General features: G+C 51.8%; 1 protein-coding gene across 1 annotated transcript in view; it reads right to left on the reverse strand.

Annotated features, from left to right (window-relative positions):
- Positions 1 to 7,748, reverse strand: part of PARP6 (poly(ADP-ribose) polymerase family member 6) — a 99,840-nt gene extending 92,092 nt beyond the window's left edge. Inside the window, 1 exon segment of the mRNA XM_075576031.1 lies at positions 7,185 to 7,748. The gene's annotated coding sequence lies outside the window, so the exon portion shown is untranslated.
- Positions 7,749 to 17,433: the final 9,685 nt, after the last annotated feature.

The raw sequence follows: 17,433 nt of genomic DNA on the forward strand, positions 1-17,433 counted from the left end.
TCTGATCCTTCTCCGTCTCTCTGACCCTTCTCCGTCTCTCTCTGACCCTTCTCCGTCTCTCTCTCTCTGACCCTTCGCCATCTCGCTCTCTCTGACCCTTCTCCGTTTCTCTCTCTGACCCTTCTCCGTTTCTCTCTCTGACCCTTCTCCGTTTCTCTCTCTGACCCTTCTCCGTCTCTCTCTGACCCTTCTCCGTCTCTCTGACCCTTCTCCGTCTCTCTGACCCTTCTCCGTCTCTCTCTCTCTGACCCTTCTCCGTCTCTCTCTCTCTCTGACCCTTCTCCGTCTCTCTCTCTCTGACCCTTCTCCGTCTCTCTCTCTGACCCTTCTCCGTCTCTCTCTCTCTGACCCTTCTCCGTCTCTCTCTCTGACCCTTCTCCGTCTCTCTCTCTGACCCTTCTCCGTCTCTCTGACCCTTCTCTGTCTCTCTGACCCTTCTCTGTCTCTCTGACCCTTCTCCGTCTCTCTCTGTGTCCCTTCTCTGTCTCTCTGACCCTTCTCTGTCTCTCTGACCCTTCTCTGTCTCTCTGACACACACACACACACACACACACAGAGACACACACTGAGACACACAGATACATACACACAGAGACACACAATGAGACACAGAGAGAGACACAGATACACACACACACAGAGACACACACACACACAGGGATTCGCAGTTAATATATAGAAGTGCAAATAGCTAAAATCTCTGTCTCTTCTTCATATCCCTTCTCCGTCTCTTCTCCGTCTCTGTCTGTCCCTTCTCCCTCTCTGTCTGTCCCTTCTCCGTCTCTGTCTGGCCCTTCTCCCTCTCTGTCTGGCCCTTCTCCCTCTCTGTCTGGCCCTTCTCCCTCTCTGTCTGGCCCTTCTCCCTCTCTGTCTGCCCCTTCTCCGTCTCTGTCTGCCCCTTCTCCGTCTCTGTCTGCCCCTTCTCCGTCTCTGTCTGCCCCTTCTCCGTCTCTGTCTGCCCCTTCTCCGTCTCTGTCTGCCCCTTCTCCGTCTCTGTCTGCCCCTTCTCCGTCTCTGGCCCTTCTCCGTCTCTGTCTGCCCCTTCTCCGTCTCTGTCTGCCCCTTCTCCGTCTCTGTCTGCCCCTTCTCCGTCTCTCTCTGCCCCTTCTCCGTCTCTGTCTGCCCCTTCTCCCTCTCTGTCTGCCCCTTCTCCGTCTCTGTCTGCCCCTTCTCCGTCTCTGTCTGCCCCTTCTCCGTCTCTGTCTGCCCCTTCTCCGTCTCTGTCTGCCCCTTCTCCGTCTCTGTCTGCCCCTTCTCCGTCTCTGTCTGCCCCTTCTCCGTCTCTGTCTGCCCCTTCTCCGTCTCTGTCTGCCCCTTCTCCGTCTCTGTCTGCCCCTTCTCCGTCTCTGTCTGCCCCTTCTCCGTCTCTGTCTGCCCCTTCTCCGTCTCTGTCTGCCCCTTCTCCGTCTCTGTCTGTCCCTTCTCCCTCTTTTCTCTGTCTCTCTGACCCTTCTCCCTTTCTCTCAGCCCCTTCTCCGTCTCTCTCTGCCCCTTCTCCGTCTCTGTCTGCCCCTTCTCCGTCTCTGTCTGCCCCTTCTCCGTCTCTGTCTGCCCCTTCTCCGTCTCTGTCTGCCCCTTCTCCGTCTCTGTCTGCCCCTTCTCCGTCTCTGTCTGCCCCTTCTCCGTCTCTGTCTGCCCCTTCTCCGTCTCTGTCTGCCCCTTCTCCGTCTCTGTCTGCCCCTTCTCCGTCTCTGTCTGCCCCTTCTCCGTCTCTCTCTGCCCCTTCTCCGTCTCTCTCTGCCCCTTCTCCGTCTCTCTCTGCCCCTTCTCCGTCTCTCTCTGCCCCTTCTCCGTCTCTCTCTGCCCCTTCTCCGTCTCTCTCTGCCCCTTCTCCGTCCCTTCTCCGTCTCTCTGTCCCTTCTCCGTCTCTCTCTGCCCCTTCTCCGTCTCTCTCTGCCCCTTCTCTGTCTCTCTCTGCCCCTTCTCCGTCTCTCTCTGCCCCTTCTCCGTCTCTCTCTGCCCCTTCTCCGTCTCTCTGTCCCTTCTCCGTCTCTCTGTCCCTTCTCCGTCTCTCTGTCCCTTCTCCGTCTCTCTGTCCCTTCTCCGTCTCTCTGTCCCTTCTCCGTCTCTCTGTCCCTTCTCCGTCTCTCTGTCCCTTCTCCGTCTCTCTGTCCCTTCTCCGTCTCTCTGTCCCTTCTCCGTCTCTCTGTCCCTTCTCCGTCTCTCTCTGCCCCTTCTCCGTCTCTCTCTGCCCCTTCTCCGTCTCTCTGTCCTTTCTCCGTCTCTCTGTCCCTTCTCCGTCTCTCTGTCCCTTCTCTGTCTCTCTGTCCCATTCCGCTGTGACAAACCAGGACAATATACTGACCTTTAACACCTGCTAATTGTCCCCTGTCACTTACAATAATCCTGCCACCTTTTAACAACCTAGGTCCTAGGATCTCAAAAGACATTGGCCCATATTAAACTAAGCAGTGCTATACCATAAGAAGATAGAGAAAATAGGCTAAAGCGCTCCAATGCCAGGAATAAAAGAATATTGTAAGCCAAAACCACTAATCCAAGGTATAAAAAATGAGTAATGGTATTAGTACATAATAACCACTAGTATGGGTACTATCCTCCTGAAGACAGGTGGTAGATGGTACAAACCCACCCACAATCAGTCTCATTGGCAGGTTCCCCTGAATAATAACCAATACTCACAATCCTAGGAGTGGTAGGCAGGCTGTGCAGCTCCCAATGGTGTAGTGAGCAGGGATAAATGGAGAAACAAAGCGCACAAGCAAAAACGGAGCAGGAAGGACCCAGAATCAAAAATAAATTAAAAGGGCACTTTAATGTGACAAAAGACCCATCCAACGCGTTTCGAACGTCACAGCGTTCTTTTTCCTTTGAACGCTGTGACGTTCGAAACGCGTTGGATGGGTCTTTTGTCACATTAAAGTGCCCTTTTATTCTATTTTTGATTCTGGGTCCTTCCTGCTCCGTTTTTGCTTGTGCGCTTTGCCCTCCATTTACTCCATTTACTCCATAAGAAGCCTTCTACTTGGCTTCCTAAACTAATGAAACCATACTAAAAGCAAAGATGTGGTTTATATTGTTTCCCTGGATATAAAGCATGAATCCCATTTCTTCAGGGCCTCTGAATGGGGCAGTGTTGTCAGGGAGCCAATGAAGATAAAGAGAGGGGGGGGGCTCTGCCTGTGCAAGCTCTTTTTGACCACACAGAGACGTCAGACTCAAGGGAGCATCTTGAGGAAATCAGCCCCCTCCCAAGTCGCAGATTACTAAATTTACACAGAGGCAGAGAGTACTGCCACTGCCTAGGAGAGACTGACCCCTTAACCCTGTCACTGCCATTAATACACTTTGCTCCTAGGAGGGACTGACCCCTTAACCATGTCACTGCCATTAGTACACTTTGCCCCTAGGAGGGACTGGCCCCTTAACCCTGTCACTGCCATTAGTACACTTTGCCCCTAGGAGGGACTGACCCCTTAAACCAGTCACTGCCATTAGTACACTTTGCCCCTAGGAGGGACTGGCCCCTTAACCCTGTCACTGCCATTAGTAAACTTTGCCCTTAGGAGGGACTGACCCCTTATCCCTGTAACTGCCATTAGTACACTTTGCCCCAAGGGAGGACTGACCCCTTAACCATGTCACTGCCATTAGTACACTTGGCCCCTAGGAGAGATTGACCCCTTAACCCTGTCACTGTCATTAGTACACTTTGCCCATAGGAGAGACTGACCCCTTAACCCTGTCACTGCCGTTAGTACATTTTGCCCCTAGGAGGGACTGACCCCTTAACCCTGTCACTGCCATTAGTACACCTTGCCCCTAGGAGGGACTGACCCCTTAACCCTGTCACTGCCGTTAGTACACCTTGCCCCTAGAAGGGACTGACCCCCTAACCATGTCAATGCCATTAGTACACTTTGCTCCTAGGAGGGACTGACCCCTTAACCATGTCACTGCCATTACTACACTTTGCCCCTAGGAGAGATTGACCCCTTAACCCTGTCACTGCCATTAATACACTTTGCTCCTAGGAGGGACTGACACCTTAACCCTGTCACTGCCATTAGTACACTTTGCCCCTAGGAGGGACTGACCCCTTAACCCAGTCACTGCCATTAGTACACCTTGCCCCTAGGAGGGACTGACCCCTTAACCATGTCACTGCCATTAGTACACTTTGCCGTAGGAGAGATTGACCCCTTAACCCTGTCACTGCCATTAGTACACGTTGCTCCTAGGAGGGACAGACCCCTTAACCATGTCACTGCCATTAGTACACTTTGCCCCTAGGAGAGATTGACCCCTTAACCCTGTCACTGCCATTAGTACACTTTGCTCCTAGGAGGGACTGACCCCTTAACCATGTCACTGCCATTAGTACACTTTGCCCCTAGGAGGGACTGACCCCTTAACACTGTCACTGACATTAGTACACTTTGCCCCTTGGAAGGGACTGACCCCTTAACCCTGTCACTGCCATTAGTAAACTTTGCCCCAAGGAGGGACTGACCCCTTAACCCTGTCACTGCCATTAGTACACTTTGCTTCTAGGAGGGACTGACCCCTTAACCTTGTCACTGTCATTAGTACACTTTGCTTCTAGGAGGGACTGACCCCTTAACCCTGTCACTGCCATTAGTACACTTTGCCCCTAGGAAGGGACTGACCCCTTAACCCTGTCACTGCAATTAGTACACTTTGCCCCTAGGAGGGACTGACCCCTTAACCCTGTCACTGCCATTAGTACACTTTGCCCCTAGGAAGGGACTGACCCCTTAACCCTGTCACTGCAATTAGTACACTTTGCCCCTAGGAGGGACTGACCCCTTAACCCTGTCACTGCCATTAGTACACTTTGCTTCTAGGAGGGACTGACCCGTTAACCCTGTCACTGCTATTAGTACACTTTGCCCGTAGGAGGGACTGACCCCTTAACCATGTCACTGCCATTAGTACACTTTGCCCCTAGGAGGGACTGACCCCTTAACCCTGTCACTGCCATTAGTACACATTGCCCCTAGTAGGGACTGACCCTTTAACCCTGCCACTGCCATTAGTACACTTTGTACCTAGGAGGGACTGACCCCTTAACCCTGTCACTGCCATTAATAAACTTTGCTCCTAGAAGGGACTGACCCCTTAACCCTGTCACTGCCATTAATAAACTTTGCTCCTAGGAGGGACTGACCCCTTAACCTTGTCACTGCCATTAGTACACTTTGCCCCTAGTAGGGACTGACCCCTTAACCCTGCCACTGTCATTAGTACACTTTGTACCTAGGAGGGACTGACCCCTTAACCCTGTCACTGCCATTAATAAACTTTGCTCCTAGAAGGGACTGACCCCTTAACCATGTCACTGCCATTAGTACACTTTGCCCCTAGAAGGGACTGACCCCTTAACCCTGTCACTGCCATTAGTACACTTTGCCCCTAGGAGGGACTGACCCCTTAACCCTGTCACTGCCATTAGTACACATTGCCCCTAGTAGGGACTGACCCTTTAACCCTGCCACTGCCATTAGTACACTTTGTACCTAGGAGGGACTGACCCCTTAACCCTGTCACTGCCATTAATAAACTTTGCTCCTAGAAGGGACTGACCCCTTAACCCTGTCACTGCCATTAATAAACTTTGCTCCTAGGAGGGACTGACCCCTTAACCTTGTCACTGCCATTAGTACACTTTGCCCCTAGTAGGGACTGACCCCTTAACCCTGCCACTGTCATTAGTACACTTTGTACCTAGGAGGGACTGACCCCTTAACCCTGTCACTGCCATTAATAAACTTTGCTCCTAGAAGGGACTGACCCCTTAACCATGTCACTGCCATTAGTACACTTTGCCCCTAGAAGGGACTGACCCCTTAACCCTGTCACTGCCATTAGTACACTTTGCCCCTAGGAGGGACTGACCCCTTAACCCTGTCACTGCTATTAGTACACTTTGCCCCTAGGAGGGACTGACCCCTTAACCATGTCACTGCCATTAGTACACTTTGCCCCTAGGAGGGACTGACCCCTTAACCCTGTCACTGCCATTAGTACACTTTGCCCGTAGGAGGGCCTGACCCCTTAACCCTGTCACTGCCATTAGTACACTTTGCCCCTAGGAGGGCCTGAACCCTTAACAATGTCACTGCCATTAGTGCACTTTGCCCCTAGGAGGGACTAATCCCTTAACCCTGTCACTGCCATTAGTACACTTTGCCCCTAGGAGGGACTGACTATTAACCATCTTTCTATGTTTTATAAGAGCCTGGAACCCTTTTCTAAGCTGTTATTCTAATAATAAATAAGCATGCTGTATATATACCCTCTCGGGATAGGGGCGACCTCTGTGTTAATTGGAAATATTCTTGACAATGTATTCCATGGGCTGCCCCTGCGGTTCCCATTTCACGGGGTTAGGGTCCCATGCCCACATTCTCACTGATCAGAGATATATGGCTGATGATAGAAATAACCTTGTATACTACCTAATGTCTACTCCTAAACGTGATATATAATATTAGGTGCATATGCTATATAATGGGGTCTTCACCTATACCACACCTCTGTCTTCATTGGAAATAATCATTACCATTTACTATACATACACACACATATATATATATATATATATATAGGATTCCTCCACTCATGCATAAATATATATATATATATATATATATATATATATAGATATATTAGCGAGAGTAGTCTTTTGTAACTTATTTTCCAATGTGTAAATATATATACTGTTTAAATATACACACACACATAAAACACTGATGTTCCTCCATGTATGAACACATGCACATACTGTACAACACAAATGTCACTGAACACATGCACATACAAGGATGTCCCTCTATGTATGAACACTTGCACATACAACATGGATGTCCCAGAACACATGCACATATACAAGGATGTCCCTCTATGTATGAACACATGCACATACAACACAGAAGTCCCTTAACACATGTGCATAACACAAGGATGTCCCTCTATGTATGAACACCTGCACATACAACATGGATGTCCCAGAACACATGCACATATACAAGGATGTCCCTCTATGTATGAACACATGCATGTACAACACGGATGTCCCAGAACACATGCACATATACAAGGATGTCACTATGTATGAACACATGCATGTACAACACGGATGACATATCTGTACAACACACCCTCCCTCAGCAGCAAAACCCAATTATCGGTATACTCACATCTTGGGCTGTGTGCTGGATGTCACAATGAGGCTGGGCTGGCGGCCTGAGGGTGTGTGTTGTGTATTTGTGAGTGTGTGTATATGTGTGTATTTGTGAGTGGGTGGGTGTATATATGTGTGTGTGTGTATATATATATATATATATATATATATATATATATATATATATATATATATATATTTATGTGTGTGTGTATTTATGTGTGTATTTGTGAGTGTGTGTGTATGTGTGTATGTATGTATGTATGTATATATATATATGTATATGTTTGTTTATCTGTGTGTGTCTGTGTGTATGTTTGTACAAAATATACAATGAATTGTAGGACAAAAGGCACAGTGCTGACACACCGGGGCGGTGCAGGTGGGTGTCGGGTGCCGCTGTCCCTGGCTTTGTGTTACTGTCACCCTGCTGCAGGCTGTCCCTGTGTGGGGGACGGAGCGGGGCGCAGGCAGTCTCAGGCCCAGCTGTAGGATGGAGCTGTCTCTCTCAGCTGATGGGTGTCTCTGGCTGTCACTGGCACAGCTGCTGCTGCCTTTGTTATTCCTGTGCTGCTGATGGCAGCTGATGGCTGTGTGCGCATGTTCACAGGATCTTCTGCAGGTCACGTGACTGCCTCTGTACAGAGGGGACTGGTACCCCACATATACACAGCGTGTACCCCACAAATACACACAGCGTACCCCACATATACACAGCGTGTACCCCACAAATACACACAGAGTACCCCACATATACACAGCGTGTACCCCACATATACAGAGTGTACCCCACAAATACACACAGAGTACCCCACATATACACAGAGTGTACCCCACAAATACACACAGAGTACCCCACATATACACAGAGTGTACCCCACAAATACACACAGAGTACCCCACATATACACAGCGTGTACCCCACATATACACTGAGTGTACCCCACAAATACACACACAGAGTACCCCACATATACACAGAGTGTACCCCACAAATACACACAGAGTACCCCACATATACACAGCGTGTACCCCACATATACACAGAGTGTATCCCACAAATACACAGAGTGGACCCCACATATACACACAGAGCGTACCCCACATATACACAGAGCGGACCCCACATATACACACAGAGCGTACCCCACATATACACAGAGCATACCCCACATATACACAGAGCGTACCCCACATATACACAGAGCGTACCCCACATATACACAGAGTGTACCCCAAAAATACACACAGAGTACCCCACATATACACAGCGTGTACCCCACATATACACAGAGTGTATCCCACAAATACACAGAGTGGACCCCACATATACACACAGAGCGTACCCCACATATACACAGAGCATACCTCACATATACACAGAGCATACCCCACATATACACAGAGTGTACCCCACATATACACAGAGCGTACCCCACATATACATACACACAGAGCGTACCCCACATATTCACAGTGCGTACCCCACATATACACAGAATGTACCCCATATACACACAGTGTACCCCACAAATACACAGAGTGGACCCCTCATACAGTATACACACAGAGTGGACCCCACATATACACACAGAGTGGACCCCACATATATAGGGTTGCCAGGTGGCTTGTCCAAAAATTCTGGGCACAATACTGGACACCCACGCCACCCGAACACATATAAAAAATACCCCCACGCCACCCGAACACATATAAAAACTACCCCCACGCCACCCGAATACATATAAAAAATACCCCCACGCCACCCGAATACATATAAAAAATACCCCCACGCCACCCGAATACATATAAAAAATACTCCCACGCCACCCGAATATATATAAAAAATACCCCCACGCCACACGAATACATATAAAAAATACCCCCACGCCACCCGAATACATATAAAAAATACCCCCACGCCACCCAAATACATAAAAAATACCCCCACGCCCCTGAATACATATAAAAAAATACCCCCACGGCCCCCGAATACATATAAAATTCCCCCACGCCCCGCGAATACATATAAAAAAAACACGCCCTCAGAATACATATAAAAAATATCCCCATGCCCGCGAACACATATAAAATATACCCCCACCTCCCCGATACATATAAAATATACCCCCACCTCCCCGATACATATAAAATATACCCCCACCTCCCCGATACATTATAAAATATATCCCCACCTCCCCGATACATTATAAAATATACCCTCCACCTCCCCGATACATTATAAAATATACCCCCACCTCCCCGAAACATTATAAAATATACCTCCACCTCCCCCATACATATAAAATATACCCCCACCTCCCTCCTACATATAAAATATACCCCCACCTCCCCAATACATTATAAAATATACCCCCACCTCCCCAATACATTATAAAATATACCCCCACCTCCCCGATACAATATAAAATATACCCCCACCTCCCCGGTACATTATAAAATATACCCCCACCTCCCCCATACATATAAAATATACCCCCACCTCCCTCCCACATATAAAATATACCCCCACCTCCCCAATACATTATAAAATATACCCCCACCTCCCCAATACATTTTAAAAATACCCCCACCTCCCCAATACATTTTAAAAATACCCCCACCCCCCCCCCCCCCATCATCACCACAGCTCATCCTGGCCCTCCCATCATCATCTCCTCAGCTTATCCTGGCCCCCATCATCTCAGCTCATCCTGGCTCCCCCATCATCTCATCTTATCCTGGCCCCCATCATCTCAGCTCATCCTGGCCCCCCCATCATCTCATCTTATCCTGGCCCCCATCATCTCAGCTCATCCTGGCCCCCCCATCATCTCAGCTCATCCTGGCTTCCCCATCATCTCAGCTTATCCTGGCCCCCATCATCTCAGCTCATCCTGGCTTCCCCATCATCTCATCTTATCCTGGCCCCCATCATCTCAGCTCATCCTGGCTCCCCCATCATCTCAGTTTATCCTGGCCCCCCATCATCTCAGCTCATCCTGGCCCCCTATCATATCCTCAACCCATCCTGGCTCCCCCATCACCTCACCTCATCCTGGCCCCCCCATCACTTCACCTCATCCTGGCCCATCACCTCACCTCATCCTGGCCCCCCATCATCTCACCTCATCCTGGCTCCCCCATCACCTCACCTCATCCTGCCCCCCCCCATTATCTCACCTCATCCTGGCCCATCACCTCACCTCATCCTGGCCCCCCATCACCTCACCTCATCCTGGCCCCCCATCATCTCACCTCATCCTGGCCCATCACCTCACCTCATCCTGGCCCCCCATCACCTCACCTCATCCTGGCCCCCCATCATCTCACCTCATCCTGGCTCCCCCATCACCTCACCTCATCCTGCCCCCCCATTATCTCACCTCATCCTGGCCTATCATCTCACCTCATCCTGGCTCCCCCATCACCTCACCTCATCCTGGCCCCCATCACCTCACCTCATCCTGGCCCTCCCATCATCATCTCCTCAGCTTATCCTGGCCCCCATCATCTCAGCTCATCCTGGCCCCCCATCATCTCACCTCATCCTGCCCCCCCATCATTTCACCTCATCCTGGCCCCCCCCATTATCTCACCTCATCCTGGCCCATCACCACACCTCATCCTTGCCCCCCATCACCTCACCTCATCCTGGCTCCCCCATCACCTCACCTCATCCTGGCCCCCCCCATCACCTCACCTCATCCTGGCTCCCCCATCACCACACCTCATCCTGGCCCTCCATCATCTCACCTCATCCTGGCCCCCCATCATCTCACCTCACCCTGGCTCCCCCATCACCCCCCAAATTGTGTCCTTACCTTATTGCCAGGAAGGACACAGACTTATCTGGGCCGCCGGGGTGTGGGCTCTGCCCCCCCTGTCCTCTGATTGGCTCTCCGCTCCTCCAATCAGGGACGCCTCCACCCCCGCCCCAAGTCTCAGCACTTCCAGCTCTCCACCGTCGCGCTGCCCTCGCGCTTGTGCTGCTAGCCCTCCGCCGCAAAAAATGGTAATACCGGACACCTCTGATTTCATACCGGACAGGCATCGTAATTACCAGCATCCCTGCCTCTCTGCAGCCCAGTGAGTCACAGAGAAGGTAATGTAATCAGGCCTGGTGTCCAATCCGGGGCAAGGGGCTGGTTCTTACTGTATCTGTACTTAAGGGGCTGCACTTCCTGAATTTACTCAGTTGCCTCTACCGTGGGAGAGGCAAGGTCTACCCGAGAGCAGTGTGCAGGGCTCCCTTAGGGGAGCGGTGGGAGACTGTTCCCCTTACTCTATCAGAGAGTAAGGGAAGAGCTAGGACTGCTCCTGGTGCCCACTGGCTGGGAATGTAGTCCAGGGACTTCCTGAGGGTGCAGGCCCTAGTTCTGCTGAGTGACTGCTGTGCTGTGTGCATAGTGAATAAAGAAATACTGTTTACTATACTTCTGTCCTGAGAATGAAATCTATTGGGAAGAAGGAGAAAGAGACTCTCAAGCAGAGATTTCCCCCGATATCCTGGGGGCTGCAAGAAATGGAGGCGCTGTCACCGTGAGTACGAGTCAGGTTATACCCCAGAAGCCTGTCCTGTTGCTATCCGCTACCATCATGCGGGAGACTCAGGGCTACTGTTTATCAGCAGGTATGCACCACACAACTCCAAGTAACCAGCGTAGCTTTTCCCATGATAGACCCTGAGATTGAAGGGGGGGGGGTTGTGGTGGAAACAGGGTTACATTTGGAGGCGCTGCTGAGATTCTGAGAACATCAGGATAGGCTTTCAGTGAAGCAGAACTGAAAGTTCAGAATGCATGCAAGTAGTCAGGAGGCACATAAACCTCACAAAGCACGACCTAGATTAGCCTTAAAGGGGTGAATAGATCTGAAAACAAGGCTATAGCTGTTTTAGTCAAACCTGAGGCGGGTAATCCGGATTCCTAGAAGGAGGTGTACCTGGGAGTTTCAGGAGCCACTGAGGGAAGGATCTGCAAGGTACTGAAAGCCAAGATGGGGAGATGTCCAAGTACTGTAGGATGAAGCCCAGAATACTGCTAGCCAGTAACCAGACTATCACCAAAGAGCACTTGTATTGGTCTGCAATTGTTTGCAGTATGCTGCATGAGGGAGTTCTGTCAGCCTGGGGTATAGTGATGTCCCACTGGTCACAGTCTACCATGGATTTGTAAGGAATCGGGGAACACGTCCTTTGCGACGTGTTCCCTCCTTACCTGCTGCTACTCAGCCCTCCTTCTTGGCACCAGCGCGTGCGCGCACCCCCGCTCTGTTTACGGCCCCCCCGGATGCATCGCACGTTGCGCATCACGTGTCACGCGTCAGTGGCACGCTCACATGACGCTGACGCACCGCTCCCCAGCTGCGCGGCAAGTAACCTGATTGCCACTTGTCTCCTGTGCCTATCGTGCCTCCGCTCGGCCCCCTGTCCTATTGGCTGCTTCTCCCTTCTTATACCTTGCTCGCACAGCACTGTCTAGCATCGCTCAGCATAATCTCATGTAGCCTTGTGTGCCTCACAGTTCTGTTGTGCCTTGCTCCTGTTCCAGTCTTGTCTTGCAGTTTGTCTCCTTGTGTACCGACCCGGCTTGTTAGTGAAACCTCTCTGGATATTGACCTCGGCTTACCCTCGACTACGTTTACCTCTCTAACCCAAGATCACGGCTACACAGACTTCGACGATTCTCAACTCTCCAATCCCAGACCACGGCTTAACGGACTTCAACTACGCTGCTTTCTATAACCCTAGACCCCGGCGAGTATAACCCACTCTCTCCTACCCAGACCCGGCTACGCTGACAATCCATCTTCCAGGCACGCCTCCGCTGCTGTCGGTGCGTGGTTTCATACCTTCCCACCTCAGTACCGGGGTCTTGTCTTGTTTGTGGGTAGCGCAAGCGTTACAGGATTGCAGTCGTAGCAGGAGAGCGGGGTCCCTACCAACTTGTGAAGGTCGCTCTATGCTGAAGCACATTAGTTCACCTAAAATGGCGACTAACCAGCAAGGGAGTACGTGGTGTGGACTAAGTGATCTAAAATGGCGGTTCCCGCCAAGTCTGGATGGCGCACGTGCTGCTGCAAGAAAATTATTTGCAAAACTCTGCCCGGGTCCGGCGCGAAAGCCAGAGCCCCACCTTTGCAAGATGGGTGGTGCGAAAGCAGGAGCCGCGCCCACCTGCTGTGTGACTGGCTCAGAGCAGAGTCAGGGCCAACCCCTGATGCCGAGTGCCCCATCTCTAATCTCCACCAGAGGGAGGGGGCACGATGAGAGCCAATCCCAGAGCTCTACCCAGGCTGAATGAGGAGCCGGATGTGAGCTGCCGCACCCTCAGTCCTTCCTAGCTGGCGAGCAAGAAGGAGCTGTTTGTCGAGCTCTTGTATCCACAACTGCCCGAGCTACAGAAAATATGGCTGCGTGTCGGCTAACCACCTACCAACTTCGAGGAGGCTTCCTGGTGGTGGAAGTAGGAGGCCGAGAGTTCCTAAGATGTCTGTGCCTGCAGTGCAGACTACCTGGGGATGAGCCCAGTACCGCGAGGTGTCCGCAGTGTGGGATATACTACCTATGGCCGGTAGAACCATTCCCGCCCGTTGTTGCCCAGCCAGACGGCTCGAAAGCAACGCTAATCGAGGTGGATAGCCTTGAGGTTACCACCAACGTGGGCCCGTGCACCCTACCTGATGTTCCAGGGGGTCCGTGTATCCCGATTCCAGAGGCAACAACCGTGATGGCGGAACCCAAGAAGGTGACTGCCCAGGGAGAATGGGGATCGCTACCACTGGTTGTACCGGAGCTGGACCGCTTCGTACCGATTGATGCCAGTGAATGCGAGAGGCCCTGAAGTCATTCCCCTGCAGATATGTCCCTGCCTCATCGTCGGACGACGACCATGACAGCCTGTCATCAGTGGTGATGCGCCAACCGGTGGACTACACCAACAGTGCTACCAAAAGAAGATCACTTACCTGTGATATGGAGCGGGTGAGCCCAGATGTCCCACGATAGCAGGCGCTGGTGCAGCCTGAGCCGCGTAGAAGCCCCACGGCCGTGGAGGCTCCCGGTGTTGTTGATGAGGAACCTGTGGCTGCTCCAGAAGACCGGACGACCATCGCGAGCCAGCGGAGCGGTGAGAAACCATCCCCTTACTCCTGACAGGTTGCTACGGAGGAGTCCGGAGACGAGGCCCAGCCTGGCGCCAACTTCAGAGTGAAGGACCACGCCAAGCATCCGGTGCAGCGCCTTGCGGATGATGAACTTCAGGTGCGGAACCTGGACCTGTACCGGGATTCCGCGACGTTCTTTGATGATGGCGTCACTTCCATGTCAAGCGCCGGAGCGGACCGGGACTGTGTTGCAACTGCTCCGGTAAGTACCATTCCTTCCAGGGAAGACATGGACAATTACCTGAAGGATGTTGCGGGCCGAGGGAAACGGAGGTCTGTAGACCGGGACATTAAGAAGACTCCAACTGGTCGAGGCATAGCCCGACTTAAGGACGTTGTTCAGGACTCTACCCCGTCCCAAAAACCACTTCCTAGTGCCCCTGCTATTGCCACTGCCCCGTCCAGCCCTGGGTCACGTCCTGGTCACCGGGGGTCTAAGCGTAAGACACCAAAAGCCCCCACACCATCCACGGACTAGCGGAATTGGGTGACAAGTGATGAGGGGTCTGAGGGGGAAGTGCCTGTGTCCAGCAAACCGCCTGTAATGAACCCGACTGTGTTCAAAACTGTATTTAGGTGAAAACCGGTAACGGATCGGGGGACACGCGCCTCTCAGCGGGTCCCCATCACCTCTAGCCCCACGGCAGCCTCCTGCCCTGTTCCCCCGCTCTCTCAACAGCTTACCTCCTCCACGCCGAGCCGTTCCTCCGCAGCGCACGCCGCATCTGCATGCACGCGATCGGGGCGCACGCACGGCAGCCATACAGAAGGAGCACGCACCCGATCCTCTTACCTGCCCTCCCGTGCTGCTGGCGCCGCCCCTCATCGGCTGCAGGCTATTACCAGGTATCACTCCCGTGTCTCCCTTCCTGCTTACCTGGACCTATCATTGCAACCACTCAACAAGGCCTCTGCTCCACCCCTTGCTACCATTGATCCTCCTTCCCTTATAACCCCAGTCTGCCCTCTCCGTCGTCGCTCAGCATAGCTTCTCTGTGGCTCCTGTGTGCAGTGACTTTGCCAAGCTCTCTCTTCCAGCTCCCTGTTCCTGTCCCTGCCTCTGTTTGGATTCCCTTGGTTTGATCTCGTCTCGGCTTTACTACGTGTACCTCTCTACTCCTGGACTCTGCTTTGGACCTCACTACGCTGCTTTCTCCTGCCCCTGACCCTAGGCTCTTGGACATTAACCCTCCGACTTCTGGCACCCCGGACTCAGCAAGTATATCGTTAACCCTTATCTCACCAGGCCCGGCAACGCAACTTACCACACTCCGGGCACGCCCTCACTGCTGTGGGTGCGGTCTGCAGGCATACAGGCATTACAAAACCTAAATGTTCAGTGTCTGATGGGTCGGGTACATCCGGGGTATCCTCTAGAGCAGATATTCTATAGCTATGGACCATACCTGGTTTGTATTAATAGACGAGAGATGGATTATTGGTGGGATGAAGGCACCTACTCCACTGAGGAGGCTGCTGAAGAGCTCCGTAGGAGACTAAGGGAGATCCGGCAAGGGATTGTAACACCTAAAGGGCCTTCTATTCTGTATGACGAGATTGCTTTAGTGGAACCTTTATACTGGGTACTGCTAGGAAAGGCCAATGGTAAGAAGCTGACTAAATTAAGCCGGGCAGACAGAGCCATAGTGGCGAGGTATAGGTAATCTCATGGCTATGAGTATCCATACGTGCCTGAGCCCATGATGTTGGAAATTGAGGAGCAAAGAGAGACCTGGCTCTGAGACGCAGTAACCGACTACCTGAGCTCTAAGAGTAGTAACTCAGCTTACCATACTGAGGAAAGAATATGCAACCTCATGAGGGTCTGGAGTGTAGGGCGGAACATTTTTATGCATAATGTTGTGGACCGTTCTGAGAATGGTCCTCCTCAGACTTATTTTGTAAAGGGGGTCGACCACAACGGTCGTACCGTTAGGAAACCTGACCGTAGACATTATTATTAAAAAGGATTCTCCATGTGTAAGTGTCGCCGCCACCGCTAGGTCCCGCCCTATTGGCGCGTCACGCAGCAGAACTACTCACCCGCGCACATTCGGACCGGCGCGCGCATGCGCTGGTGACGCTGCTGGCAACGTCCCCTACAGGGAGGAATCTCGCTCACGCTCCCACGTGACGTCATCGGCCCGCATCGCGCGCCGCACACACGCACAGGCCATCCAGCGGCCAATGAGTGGAAATCCAAGGAATTCCCCACCTGAACCCAGTCACTGAGATCTTCCTTATCTGCTGTTATTGGAGGATTGGATCACACCCCTGGGTGGTAATTGGCTTCTTGTTCTTTAAATACTGAGCTCTGCCATTTCTTCCTTGTTGAGAATAAACTCCTGTTTATGCATTGTGCTCACTGCTGAAGATTCGTCTGTTTTGTGCCGTGAACCTTGCTTGCCTTTTTGACCTGTCTGTTTTCTTCAGTCCTGACCCTTGGCTTCACTTCAGATTCCGACGCTCTCCAACCCTTGACCCTGGCTATGTACCTCGACTATTCTACCTTCACTACCCCTGGACCTTGACTTACGGACACCTACTATTCTCTACTCTCCAACATTGAACCACGGCAAGTACCCTGATTACCCTGACCTCTCCTACCCGACTAGGCTATATGACTTGGATTACGCACTCCTGACCGGACTGCTTGGTTGTGGGTCGGTGCCTTTCCATCCCCACCTCAGCCCCGTGGTCTTAGTCCTGTTTGTGGTGAGCGCAGCGTGACACCATGTTGGAGATATCCCAGTAATTGTTATCACCATCCCGGGTGGGTGGGTATGTAACCTGCAGGTACTATGATGGCATACTGTGTACCCTGTAATGTTGATGTATTTGTTGCAGGTTCTTCGCCTACAGGATGGCCCAGCAAATTTAGGTCCAAGTGGGGACCATTGGATTCCACCAGAGTGAGAGTGTAGCCCTGTCTGGTTTGGGCTAATACGTCTACCCTCCTCCTGGCGGTAATCCCTAGTAAGGGCAGGTTTGCCAGGAGTGATCGTGGTTTTTCCCCATCTCGGTGTTCCCCTTACTCTATCAGAGAGTAAGGGAAGCGCTAGGACCGCTCCTGGTGCCCTCTGGCTGGGAGTGTAGTC

Source organism: Ascaphus truei, chromosome 18, assembly GCF_040206685.1.
Source record: "Ascaphus truei isolate aAscTru1 chromosome 18, aAscTru1.hap1, whole genome shotgun sequence".
NCBI classification, from domain to species: Eukaryota; Metazoa; Chordata; class Amphibia; order Anura; family Ascaphidae; genus Ascaphus; species Ascaphus truei.